Source organism: Grammomys surdaster, unplaced genomic scaffold (assembly GCF_004785775.1).
Source record: "Grammomys surdaster isolate TR1022 unplaced genomic scaffold, NIH_TR_1.0 276, whole genome shotgun sequence".
Classification (NCBI taxonomy): Eukaryota; Metazoa; Chordata; class Mammalia; order Rodentia; family Muridae; genus Grammomys; species Grammomys surdaster.
In genome coordinates, this window is record NW_021604717.1 from 110,139 (window position 1) to 122,570 (window position 12,432).

Below are 12,432 nucleotides of genomic sequence, written 5' to 3' on the forward strand. Positions count from 1 at the left end.
ACTCTGGGAATTCCATCTCTTGCATATTTAATCAGTACCATCCCTCTGTATATATATTCTTAGCTACTATTTAGAGACCTTGCAGTTTGTACATAATTGTTTTCATCATGGCAATGAATATTTTCAAGAAAACCCACTAAATAACTTCCCCAGATGAAATGTTATGGTAAGTATGCCATCTGTAGTTTTTCTTTTATGTAACATAAAATAGGTATACTTCCCTGAGTATATTTGGTTTATGATTTACATTTATCATGTCATTTTTTAAAATGTCCATCTGTCTAGTATGTTTTGCTAAAGGTCTGCTTTGGTTTTCTTTTTATTTAAATGCCCTGATCAACTACTGTGTTACTTACTATTGGAACTAGAACTAGGGGGAGGTATACATGTCATTACGCTTGTCTAGTTTCTTTATGGAATAACAAGGAGCACAATTCACAGCTTTTCTAAAATGCTAGAGATTCTTTGTAGTATGAAGAATCAGTCTAGGGCAATTCATAATTTCATTACTCTCTGTTCTGATGATGCCTCCAAAGTAGTATTGATACTATTAAATATTATTATGCTAAAGAAGTTTGGTATTTTATTTTACTCCAGTTATTAGCTCAGTTAAGCTGATAAGCTTTAGTCCTGTGATACACACTTTGGATTCATGATCCATGATGTGAAGATTTAGTTACTTGTCATATAACAGAATGGCAATAAGGCATTCCCTCATTTGGGTTTTAGAATAACATGAGTGGTGTTTCATCACTCAATATTTTTACTTCTAAAACCAGCATCTTTTTTCACAGGTATTGATATTGTTTATCTAGGTGTCTTGACTGTAGCTTGTGTAATGTTTAAGACTATCTGTATCTTATGCCTTCTCTAGAAAGCTACTTATTATTTTAAAAAATGATTTATATGTATGGAAGATGAAGGAGGATAGCACTAAATAATCATTTAAGAAAGAAATATTGCTTCTTGATTCTGATGTGAGGAAAAATGCTATTCCAATAATCATTTATTCTAACAAGTACCTAATAGGTCTTAGTCAGTGCTCTATTACTGTGAAAAGACAGCATGACCATGGAAGCCCTCATGAAAAGAAATAATTAATTAGGACTTGCTTACATTTTCAGAGGCTTAGTTCATTTTCATCTTGGCAGGAAGCATAACAGCATGCAGGTACATGTACTAGAGGATCTGCAGGCAACAGGAAGAGTGAGTGCCACTAGGCCTGGCTTGAACTTCTGAAACCTCAAAGCCCACCCCTAGTGACACACTTCCTCCAAGGCCACACCCACTCCAATAAGGCCACACCTCCTAATCTTTCTCAAGTAGTACCACTCCTTAATGGCCAAGCATTCAAATGTATAAGCCTATGGGGGCCATTCCTATTCAAACCACCCCATTACACTACCTGGCCCTCATAGACTTGAAGCCGTATCATAATGCAAATATGCATTCAGTCCAACTTCAAAAGTTCCCATAATTTAGAATAGTCTTAACACTGTTTAAAAGCCCCAAATTCAAAGTCTCTTCTAAAAGTTCATAGTGTCTCTCAATTGTAACCCCCCATAAAATCAAAATTAAAAAGCAGATCACATACTTCCAACATACAATAGCACAGGATATATATTATGGTTCCAAAAGGAAGGCAAGGGAACATATGAGGAAATACTGGACCAAAGCAAGACTGAAAACTGCATCTCCATGTCTAATGTCAAAGCACTCTTTAGATCCTCAACTCCTTTCTGCTTTGTTAGTGCAACACACTTCTTTTTCCTGGGCTAGTCTACACTGTTAGGAGCTCTCCTTGGCCGGTATCCCATGACACTGGCATCTCAGCTCCATCATCCTGAGGTCTCCAACACAATCCAGGCTTCACTTTCACAGCTTCACTCAATGGCCTCTCTGTACCTCCATTCAGGAACACCCCTGACACATGCCTGAACTCAACAGCTTTTCGAGTTGTGAAGGGAGATTCCATAGCTCCTTGCTTCTAAAGCCACAAGCACATGGCTGAAGCTGCCACATTCTGCTGGTTGCTGGGGCTGGAACTTGGCCCCCTCATTCAATTACATCTGCATCAGATTTCTATTGTTGACGATTTCCTTTACTGCTTAAGTTTTTGTTTAATTCCTTTGCACAATTCAATGCTGGGTGACGTCTTGTCCTGAGGTTGCCACTCACTTAAGTCCATTTAACATCAGGCTTTTCTTTAAACTGTTTCATTTCCTTGAGTACTGGTGCCCCTTTCTCCTCAAATTGTCCTTTTTTTTGTATTTTGTGTTGTTCCTTTTCATTATAGATCTGGTTAAGAGTAGCCATTAATAATCGCACAGCATCTCTTCCGCCAATGTCCTTAAACTCTCCAATTTAGCCTTGGGCATATTTTTCAGACAGGGGAAGAAAGCAGCCATATTCTTTAGATCCAAGAATGATCTTTAGTCCACTTACTACTATTCTTTCCCTCTGAAACCTCTTGTGTCAGGCCATCATCACTACCACTGTGCTCCATGCTTCTACTATGATGGCCCATCGAGCCCCACTTAAAGTGTTCAATTGCTTTTCTAGTGCAAAGTCCCAAAGTTCATATTCCACCAACAAGCAGCATGGCCAGGCCTGTCACAACAGTAGCCTAGTCCTTGTTTCCAACTTCTGTCTTAGTCAATTCAGTGCTTGATTGCTGTGACGAGACAGCGAGACAGCATGACCATGGCAACTCATAAAGAAAGCATGTATTCAGGGCTTGCTTACAGGTCTAGAGGTTTAGTCAAGTATTGTCGTGACAGAAAACATGACAGCATCCAGGCAGACATGGTGCTGGAGAAGAAGCTTTGAGTTCTACATCCAGATTTTCAGGCAGCAGGAAGAGTGAGTACCACTGGGGCCTGGGCTTCTGAAACCTCAAAGCTCACACCCAGTAGTGCACTTCCTCCAACAAGGCCACACCTCTTATTCTCTGTTAAGTACTGACTCCCTAATGACCACACCTTCAAATAGATGAGCCTATGGGGGCCATTCCTATTCAAACCACCACATAATAGTTTATTAAAACCAACATATACAATCCTCTTACCATCTGGAAATAAATATGTCCAACCAAACAATTGCTGAAAACATTTAAAGGGTGTCTCTTACTCTGCTGTGTCATATATAGAAACTTTTAAAAGGCTAACATCTCTTTTCAAACGTTAAGCTATGGTGAAAGTAATATGATTTACATAAACAACAAAAAATAGCCCAGGATGTCAGAAGCTTTAAGTAGCCAACAAATTGAGTATATACTTATCAGACATTGTTCCCACTTCTTAAAAATCTATTATAGAATAAAACAAAACACCCTCTTCATGGAACTTTTAGGGGTGGAAGAAACAACAAAAGTGTATGTATATATATATATATATATATAATATTGAATGGTGGTAACTGATACAGAGAAAAATATAATAGTATATGAGGATAGTGGGTGTTAGAATGTAGGAACAATATTTTCAATGGGATAGTCAGAGAAGTTCTCTTTAAGGAAGTAAAAAAATGAAATGAAATGAAATGAAGAGGTAAGCCATGCTGCAGAGTATTCTCAGCCTGAGAAAGAACAAATGAACTTCTTGGATTGTTTTTCAAGACAGTATCATAACTGGTGTTGCAAAAATAGAACTGAGTACTAAGCATGTACAAAAGTCCCCAGTACTATAGAAAAAAATGATAGAGGCAAAAAAAAAACAAACCCAACAGTGAACAGAGCTGATGGTAGTGTGTAAAACAAGAGCCAAACCATGTGGGATATAGATTCACTGTGAAAAGGAGTTTGTATTTTATATTGTCTTGTTGAAAACCATTAGAAGGTTTTGAGACGTGGATCATTGTAACGTGACATACTTTTTTTCAAGGATGATCCTTGCTACTGTGACTTGCAGCTGGAGGAAGTGATCACTGGGAGCAGGCTTTGCAGTCTCTGATGCTCAAGCCACACCCAGCGTGTCATGTTCTTCCTGCTGCCTGCTGATCTGCATATAGAACTCTCAGCTCCTTTCTCAGCACCATGTTTGCCTGCATGCTACCATACTTCCAGCCATGATGATACTGGGCTGAACCTCTGAAACTATAAGCCAATCCTAATTAAATGAAACCAAACATCCTGCAACTTCCCCCTTTTTGACTACACTAAAAGTCGTACACAGTTTAACCTTTACAACAGAAACAACATCAGTCCCACAAACTTAACAGTCCAAATGCCCTTATGAAGATCCATTGATGCAATGATCCTTTATAACTGCAGTCCTCAACATCTGTCTTCATCAACAGTACATTTCAGCATCAAGATTTTTAGTCTGCCAGTCTGATGAATGATTTGTACTTCTTCAGCTGGCTTGTTGTCTCCATACAGCTTTCTTCACCTCTTCCTTCCTTGAGTCATGCCTTTCATTTGGAAGCTTCTCTTACTCAAATGGGATCTCTATCAATTTAGATGGAATCTATAGTCTTTCATCATCTGTGGAAATATAGACAAAACCTCTTCCTTGACATAACACATTCCCTGACTTCCATTCTGATGTTAAAACATCTTTAAAGTACACAGAGTGGTTGATCTAATTCAGCAGGTTTTTTTTTCATACAATCCAGTGTCTTTCAGCTAATCTTATTCCCCTTTTCTGTTTATCAAGGTACAGTTAGATCATTATTAATCTACACAGAAACTTGACACTTAGGCACTCGCCTTCTATGCCCAGCTTTACACCAGGGAGCCAGGCTTCTTACCCATTGTCAGTGAGTGAGCTGTCTATCTTGATCCTCAATTTCATTAGGGCCCATAGGTTCACAATTAAGCATTTCCTGTTCTCTTAATTCTTCTGCCTCTTGTCTCTGGAGCCTTTGTATTATCAGGCTTATTTTTCCTGTCACACAATTATTTTCTTAACCTTTTTTGAGAAGAAAAATATAAAGATTGCAATTGAAAGTAGGGAGGGAGTAGTTTTTACTCTAGTAATAAAAACTTCAGTGAGTACTGTGATGGCTTTTCCAAGTAACATTTCTATCCCCTCAACCCCTACCCTTGCTCTCAAAAGATCTGAAATGGAGTTCCCCATTTTTTAATGTAGGAAGAGTCTGTCTATATACTTAAAACTGTCTTTTGTGATTGCTTACTGTGATTTTCTGTCTCACTAGCTTCTGCATTGTTCCTTGCTCTGGGTTTCAGGTTCTTGCTGCTTTGATCCAGAGTCTCCCCAATCTCTCTAGGTGTTGAGTTGAACTTAAATAACTGATGCTTCTTCTGGAGATGATCCCAGGCAAATTTCTACTCTTTGGCTTTCCGTCCTCTGCAACTTTTCTGTCAGATGTCCTTTGCTTTCTGCAATGTTGGCAGGCTTTCTTCTTCTCCAGTCACATTGAGTTTTTCTTCCAAATATGTCAAGTGCCAGATGTGAATATATTTTTTATTCTCCTGGTATAATTGTCCTCGCTGAGGCTTACTGCCCCAGTCTGCTCATTTAAGCCTAGCCCTGCAAGCTTCTAGCCTATGTATAATCTTACCTAGGCCTAGAATGTTTTTAACCTCTGAGACTTACTGCTAGGATGTTTGCAGAAAAGAGATAAGACGAATGGAACAGTAGGTATGGAATGCTATGGATATAGGGGAATTTGATTTTCAAAATGGGAGACAGTTTAGCATATTTATATGCTGATGAGACTGATTTGGTTAGAGAGGAGTCTATTTCAAAATTATTTTTAAGACAAGTTTTACATTCACAACAGAAGTTAGTGGGAAGAATGGAAATATCCATATATCTTGTACCTGTGTGCATATTCTTCCGCAGCTGCCAACAATGATGGTACATTTATTACAACTGATGAATCTATGTTGACACAACATCATCACCCAAACTTCACATTCAGACTCACTACACTTTGTGGGTTTGGACAGATATATAATATAGTGGCATGTACCTGCCATCATAATATCATACAGAATACTTCACTGCTCTATATAAAATACTTCCATTTATTTTTCTCTAACTCAACTCCTGGAACCACTTAAATTTTGGGAGGATTTTTGTGTGTTTTAATTTAATTTAATTTTATTTTATCTTTGAGAGAAGGCCTAACTATGTAGACTTAGCTGGCATGGAACTTGCTTTGTATCAGGCTGGCCTAGAATTTGGCTTCTGCTAATATTACAGAAATGCATCACCATGCCTGGAAAAATAGTCTCTTTTCTTGAAGTGTTGAAAGTAGAACTGAGGATTCCTTCTATGCTAGGAAAGCATTCTAGTGATTGAGGTATACTCTCAGCCCTAAGCATTAACTTTTTTCAGTTTCCATAATTTTACCATTTCCAAATGTCTTGAAATTGGATTGAAATAGATAGTGTATTGTCTGGGGGGGGGGCACTCCTGTGACAGGTGTGTGAGTATCTTAGTGTTCTATTGCTGTAAAGAGACACACATGAGCATAGCAAATTTTATAAAAGAAAGCATGTTGGGGCTTGCTCATAGGTTCAGAGGTTTACTTCATTAATATCATGGTGGGGAACATGGTAGCACACTTTCAGACGTGGTACTGGAGAGTAGCTGAGAGTTTAATATCCAAATCTTTAGGCAGTAGGAAGAAAGAAAATCACTGTGCCTGGTTTGGGCTTCTGAAACCTCAGAGCCAACCCCCAGTGGCATACTTCCTCTAACAAAGCTACACCTATCCCAACGAGGCCACACCTCTGAATCTTTCCAAACAGCACACTCCCTAAGCACTCAACTATATGAGTTTATGGGGCCATTCTTATTCAGTGAACATTAGAGTGCAACTTGCATAGTTTTCTTCCTCCGCCATGTGGGTTTCAAGTATGGAATTCAAGCCCTTAACCTCAAGAGCAAATGTCTTTACTTGCTGATATTTTGCTGGCCTACATGTTGTTTTTTTAAACTTGGATTATTTCAAGAGAGTCAGTGTATATTTAAATTTCTCTCTTTGTATGTGTCTAGGTTTGAGGAGGGTAGAAGTGTAGGCCAAGAAACTAAAAGGAGGGCATGAGAGAAAGGAAAGGTTTAGAGGGAATTAAAAACACGGTAATATGATACATGTGACATGGAAACGAAAGGAGAGTTCAGGATCTCATCTGTGGACTGTGAGTAGAAATGATCTGAGCATTTCCTGAACACAGATTTTAAGAAAGAGAATTACTTCTATTCTCCTTTCCTTTCCCCATCTCACTTGCTGAATACAGCCGTTATGAGGTCTTCTCACGAAGAAGCAGAAGGTTGTGGTCGTTAGCTAATAAGAAACATCAAAAAAAAGGTACTGTAGATTTCTCACACTTTGTACTTTGAGAAATAATTTGGCATTCCATTAATTTATATTATTTTCTTTAATTGTGTACTTTTATAATTTCGGATCCATACAGAGCTAGTTAGCTCACCTCCTCCGTTACTATAATTGTAAACGTTTCAAGGAGTATTTCCCATGTTTGGAATTTCAGTGATTCTTGCAGCTGCTGCTGCCATTCTTAGCTTTACTGCCAGGCACTTAAGTGCCTCCATCTGTTCCCTTGTATTTTCCAAACAACATTCCCTATGCAGAGTCTAGATGATGTCAGAACTAAATAGTAGTCAAAACTTTAAGCCATGTTAGAGAAGAGGATGTTTTCCTTTGTTTAGGGTACACTTTATCCTTATGTCAATAACACAGCAAAGTGCCTCAGAGTTTATTTGGAAATAGTTGTTTCTGAGATCACTTAGAAATATGCCTTTTTATGACAGATGTATAGCTGAGGACTTTTGTTGGAAATGGGACAAAGAAGATTTCTAATCCCAGTGCTACTTTAGAACAGCTGTACTTCCCCAGGATAAAGCATTGTTCACTGGCTGAGGACATTGTTCCTGGCTCTGTTGTCCCTTGATGCGAAGTGATTCTTCACACCATTTCCCTTTTTATTCTCCTTCTCTGTTACTTTGAGACAGAGAATCATACTGTGTAGCCCAGGCTGGCCTGGCATTTAATATGTAGGTCAGGCTAACCTTAAACACCAAACATGTGGTGATCCTACTGCCTGTGCCTCAAGCTCCAGGATTCTAGGTATGAGCCACCACCCTGGTTGCTGAAGCATGTAGCTTGACAAAACCTAAAAAGATTCCTAGATGTGGTTTCTTCAAATTCTGTAAATGTACCCTGTCTCAAGTAGTAGAGACATCTCTTTTCCTACACTAGTAGATATAGAAGTAGATATTCTTTGGGCCTATTTCACCAGTTACTTCAAAAAAACTTGGTACTGACTAGGGAGATTCAATTTCCTATGGACCGCATATTAGCTTTTCATCACTATAAGAAAGTAGTCAAGGTAATCAATGTATAAAAAGAAAAGTTTTCTTTTGGCTCATAGTTCTGGAGGTTTTAGTTCACAGTCAAGTGACTATAGCACACACACAGCACACACATAGCAGAACAAAGCTCACCTCGATGGCCATCTATCAAAATAAAAAGAAAATGAATACAGAGACCCTTGGGTGATAGCTGTAATTCAACTGTAACATGAAGTTCCTGAAGCCTATGGGAAGAAAAAAGCAGTGCATTGTAAGTACACACAGAATTCGGATCAACCTATTCTAGAAGAGAGTTTGTTGAAGAAGGTTTGTTTACCTGAGGACCATTGAGGTCAGTAGAGAGGCATGTTAACCTAAATCCACAAAAGCAGATTCATGAGAGGTGCAAGAGGAGATGTTGTGAGCCATGCTAGCAATAGGCATGCTACTGTGCAAGTTCATGAGCACCCATGAGAGGTGACATGAGATGAGGAGAGGAAAGGTGTAGAAGACACTCCAAGTGCTCTTGGCTGCCTGTTTATCCCAGGGTTGATGCTTGGGATTTGTACCTGAAATTTATATTTCAGGGACAAGTCAGTGTTACATAGTCACAAGAGGACATACTGAAGAGTAGAACAACACTTACTGTCTTATGCTGGACTAGAATGCACTTTTGGAGGAAGTAAATCAGGTCTTGCAATCATAATATAGGTCAGTATCGTTTACATAGTATTTGATCTAACTTCAAGATCATATTTAACCAATGTATCAATATATACTAATAAAACACATTTTAAAACTTTTCATAGGGCCTTTTTGATCAATAATTGTAAGACACTTATTGTTTTTATTTTGTAAATAAATTGACAAGAGATTGTCCAACAGATATTTCAACTATTGCTAAAACCACTCCTATCAGTAAGTAAATTGGTGAGACAATACTGGTAGTTGGTGCTCTGTTACTTACACATATAATGCCAGCCCTCCTAGGATCTAAAACAGAATTATAAGGTTGAGGACACCTTGAGCTGCATGGTAAACCTAAGGTCAACTGGGGAATTTGATGAGACCAATTTCCCAATACCATCTGCCATCTTTAAACAGTACTGTGGATATAGCTGGCTGGTAGATTGCTTACAGAGCATACTCAAGGGCCTGAGTTGAATGCTTAGCAGTGCCACAGCAACAAAAAGGGACATCAAATCTCCACAAGTGTGAGCAAATTTTATACTGGGGATATTTTAGTTATACTGTGAAATAGAAGATTGGTGTTAATGCTGGGGAAAACTGAGATACAAAGTGATCTGTCCTGGGCATTGATGTACAGTAAAGACACTTAGGAGGAATAGACATTATAAATTATTTATATATATATATATATATATATATATATATATATATATATATATTAATTCTGCTATCACAATTGCTATAAATTTAGTGGCTTAAAATGAGACTAACTTCATATCACAGCACTGGATGCAGAAAAGGTCGTACTATCTGAAATAAAACAGATCGTTTCCTTCAGGGATTACTAAGGAAGATTTTTTTTTTATCTTGCATAGTATCTTCAGACTGCCTGCATTTTGTGGGTCCTGGATTCTTTCCATCTTTGAGGCCAACAATGTCCAATATGGTTTTGTTTTACCAATGCTGTTTTCCTGAGATGCAAAGTCGTATGCCTCAGCTTGCTATACCTGAGTACCTTTGCAGTCACAATGGCTGGGTTGATCCAGGATAATTTTATGCAGAATTCCACTATTAACAACCTTAGTTCAACCTCAAACCTCAATTTTCCTTGAATAACATCTTTATCTATCATGGGTTGTTATACTGTAAAACACTGGGTAGGTGCTTAAATAAATCTCTAAATGAGAAAGACCAATAGCTTTAGTTTGTGCTTAATGCCACTCCTTTTTCCCTGAGAAAGGTATTGCTCCTTAGAATCACACACATACAGGGGGGGGGCACAGGCACATACACCCTAACCACCACCATACACACACACACACACACACACACACACACGCACACTGTGGCACAAAGAATTGACTGTTGGCCCAAACCTTTGCTTGATTTACTAGGCCAGAAGGTGTAGTTTGCTCTCCCTTTTGAAAGAGGGGCAGTGGTGGAAGATGTAATGGAGGCCCCACTTTGGATCCCATAGAGACAGAAATGCCCTCCCTTCTTGGTTTCATGAGCCAGTAAAAAGAAAACATGAGAGAATCAACAGGAACCTACTGGCTGGCTGGCTGTTGCTAGGTCACCTGTCCCCTCTCAGACTGCAGTACTAACAGCCCCCCTCCCCTTCCATTGGCGTCAGATGAGGAGGCAGAGGAGGGGGTAAGCAGAGAGGGAGTACAGGGAGGGGCAGGCACTGTCCAGCCTCGTTCTGAAATACAGATGTACGAAGGTTCTCACTCAGTATCCCTCCGCTGCTCCTTCCTGCAGACCTCCTCCCTGTAGTCCCCCTCCCCAAAGCTCTCATAGACTTTAGATTTCAGCCATCTCTCACACTGTAGTGGCGCCAAAAAAAAAGTGGTAGTGGTCTCTGGTTAGGGTGAACAGGGGTCTGCAGACGCCCACTGGTGAAGCCCACCCCTCCAAGAGGAGTGGGGCTGCCTCTGGCCCCGCCCACTCCGAGTCGGAACTACAGTGGGTCCGGGAGGGGGCGTCGAGCCCCGTGCGCGGTATCCCTCCGCCCCCTTCCCGACACCCTCCAGGCGAGCTGGCTTGCCGCAGTCTGCGCAGCCCCTGCCCGTTTGGTGCAGAGGCGTGGGGACAGGACACAGCTCTGCCATTCCACTCGCGCGCAAAGCGGTGAAAACCCAGTGAGAGCATCTGCGGAGGACAGACACCGGCCAGGAGCAGGAGAGGGACGCGGGGGAGCCCGGGGACCTGGGCTGTGCGCCTGGCCAGGCAAGTAGGGGTGTGTCGAGGGCTCCGGGCTGTCACGCACTGCGGACCACTGCCCGGCCCTGACAGTCCAGTGAAGGCAAAGGGGTCGCGGCTGCTCCCTGGAGTGTGCGTGGTGCCCGGAGACCCCAGGCGGTGGGGGGAGGAGGCGGGTACCTCCCCGGAGCCCCGGGCACAAGGGGTGGATGGAGTTGCTGGGTGTGATGGTCTGGAGGCTAGCACAGCCAACCACCTGAAAGTTGGCTTCCCAGGTGCCCATATTCCACCGTCTATAGTGTCTGGACCCTGTGAGGGTTATGGGGTAGGCGGCTGCTATTGAAATGGCGATGCAAGATCGGGGGGGGGGGGGTCGCATGAGGGAGCCCACAGGTCTGAGGACGGCAGCTGCAGGAGAAATGGCCGGCCATACTGGAGGGGGGGTGGAGCCCACAGGTGTGGGTGTGGGGCAAGTGTCCAGCACTGGGGCCAGCACAGCTGGTGGGTGGTGAGTCACCTCAGCTCTGATCTGGTTCCTGAGAGGAACCCCAGTACCCTGCGTCCTGGGTGCTGTCACTCCCCACAGGCTTCTGATTGATGGAAAGTGACCTGTCTGCGCGGTAGGTCTGGAATATTCTGACAGGCCACAGTGAGCATCTATAGACCAGAGGCTTGAAAAAAGAGGAGCAGAAAAATGGCGTGGATTTCTGGAGGTGTGTGGTAATGGGGGTGGGCACCAGACAGTGACTGGAGATGCAAAAAGGGTGGGGGTGACTGGCCAGAACAGGTGGGATACCCATTAGTGTCGCCTAATCTCATTTCTCAGGTACCTTGTAGGTACCTTCCACACGGAATTTCCCCCTAACTCCCAAGTCTGGGGTCTCAAAAGATGGGTTGGAGATGATGACGGAGTCATAAATCCAAGGACCACTTCAGAACCTGCTTTCTAGAATGTGCTGCGCCCTTCCCCCATTTTTTGCTGCGCAGGGCTTGGAAATATGGCCACCTAGTGGCGAATCTTCAGAATTGCAGAAGGGACTAAAGGATGACATCATGAAGGGGGAGTTACCTCAGGAACCCTGCAGCCAGGCTAAATAAATCTAGAATGTTCCAGCAGTAGGACCCACAATGCTGAAAGACACATGATCTTGTTCTTATCCTTGGTGGCATTCTTAACAAGATCAGCTACTACTATCATGTGTTAAGTGCCTTACATTTTCCTGTCTTTGTCCACAGCCCTGCTTTAAGGCTGGTCAGT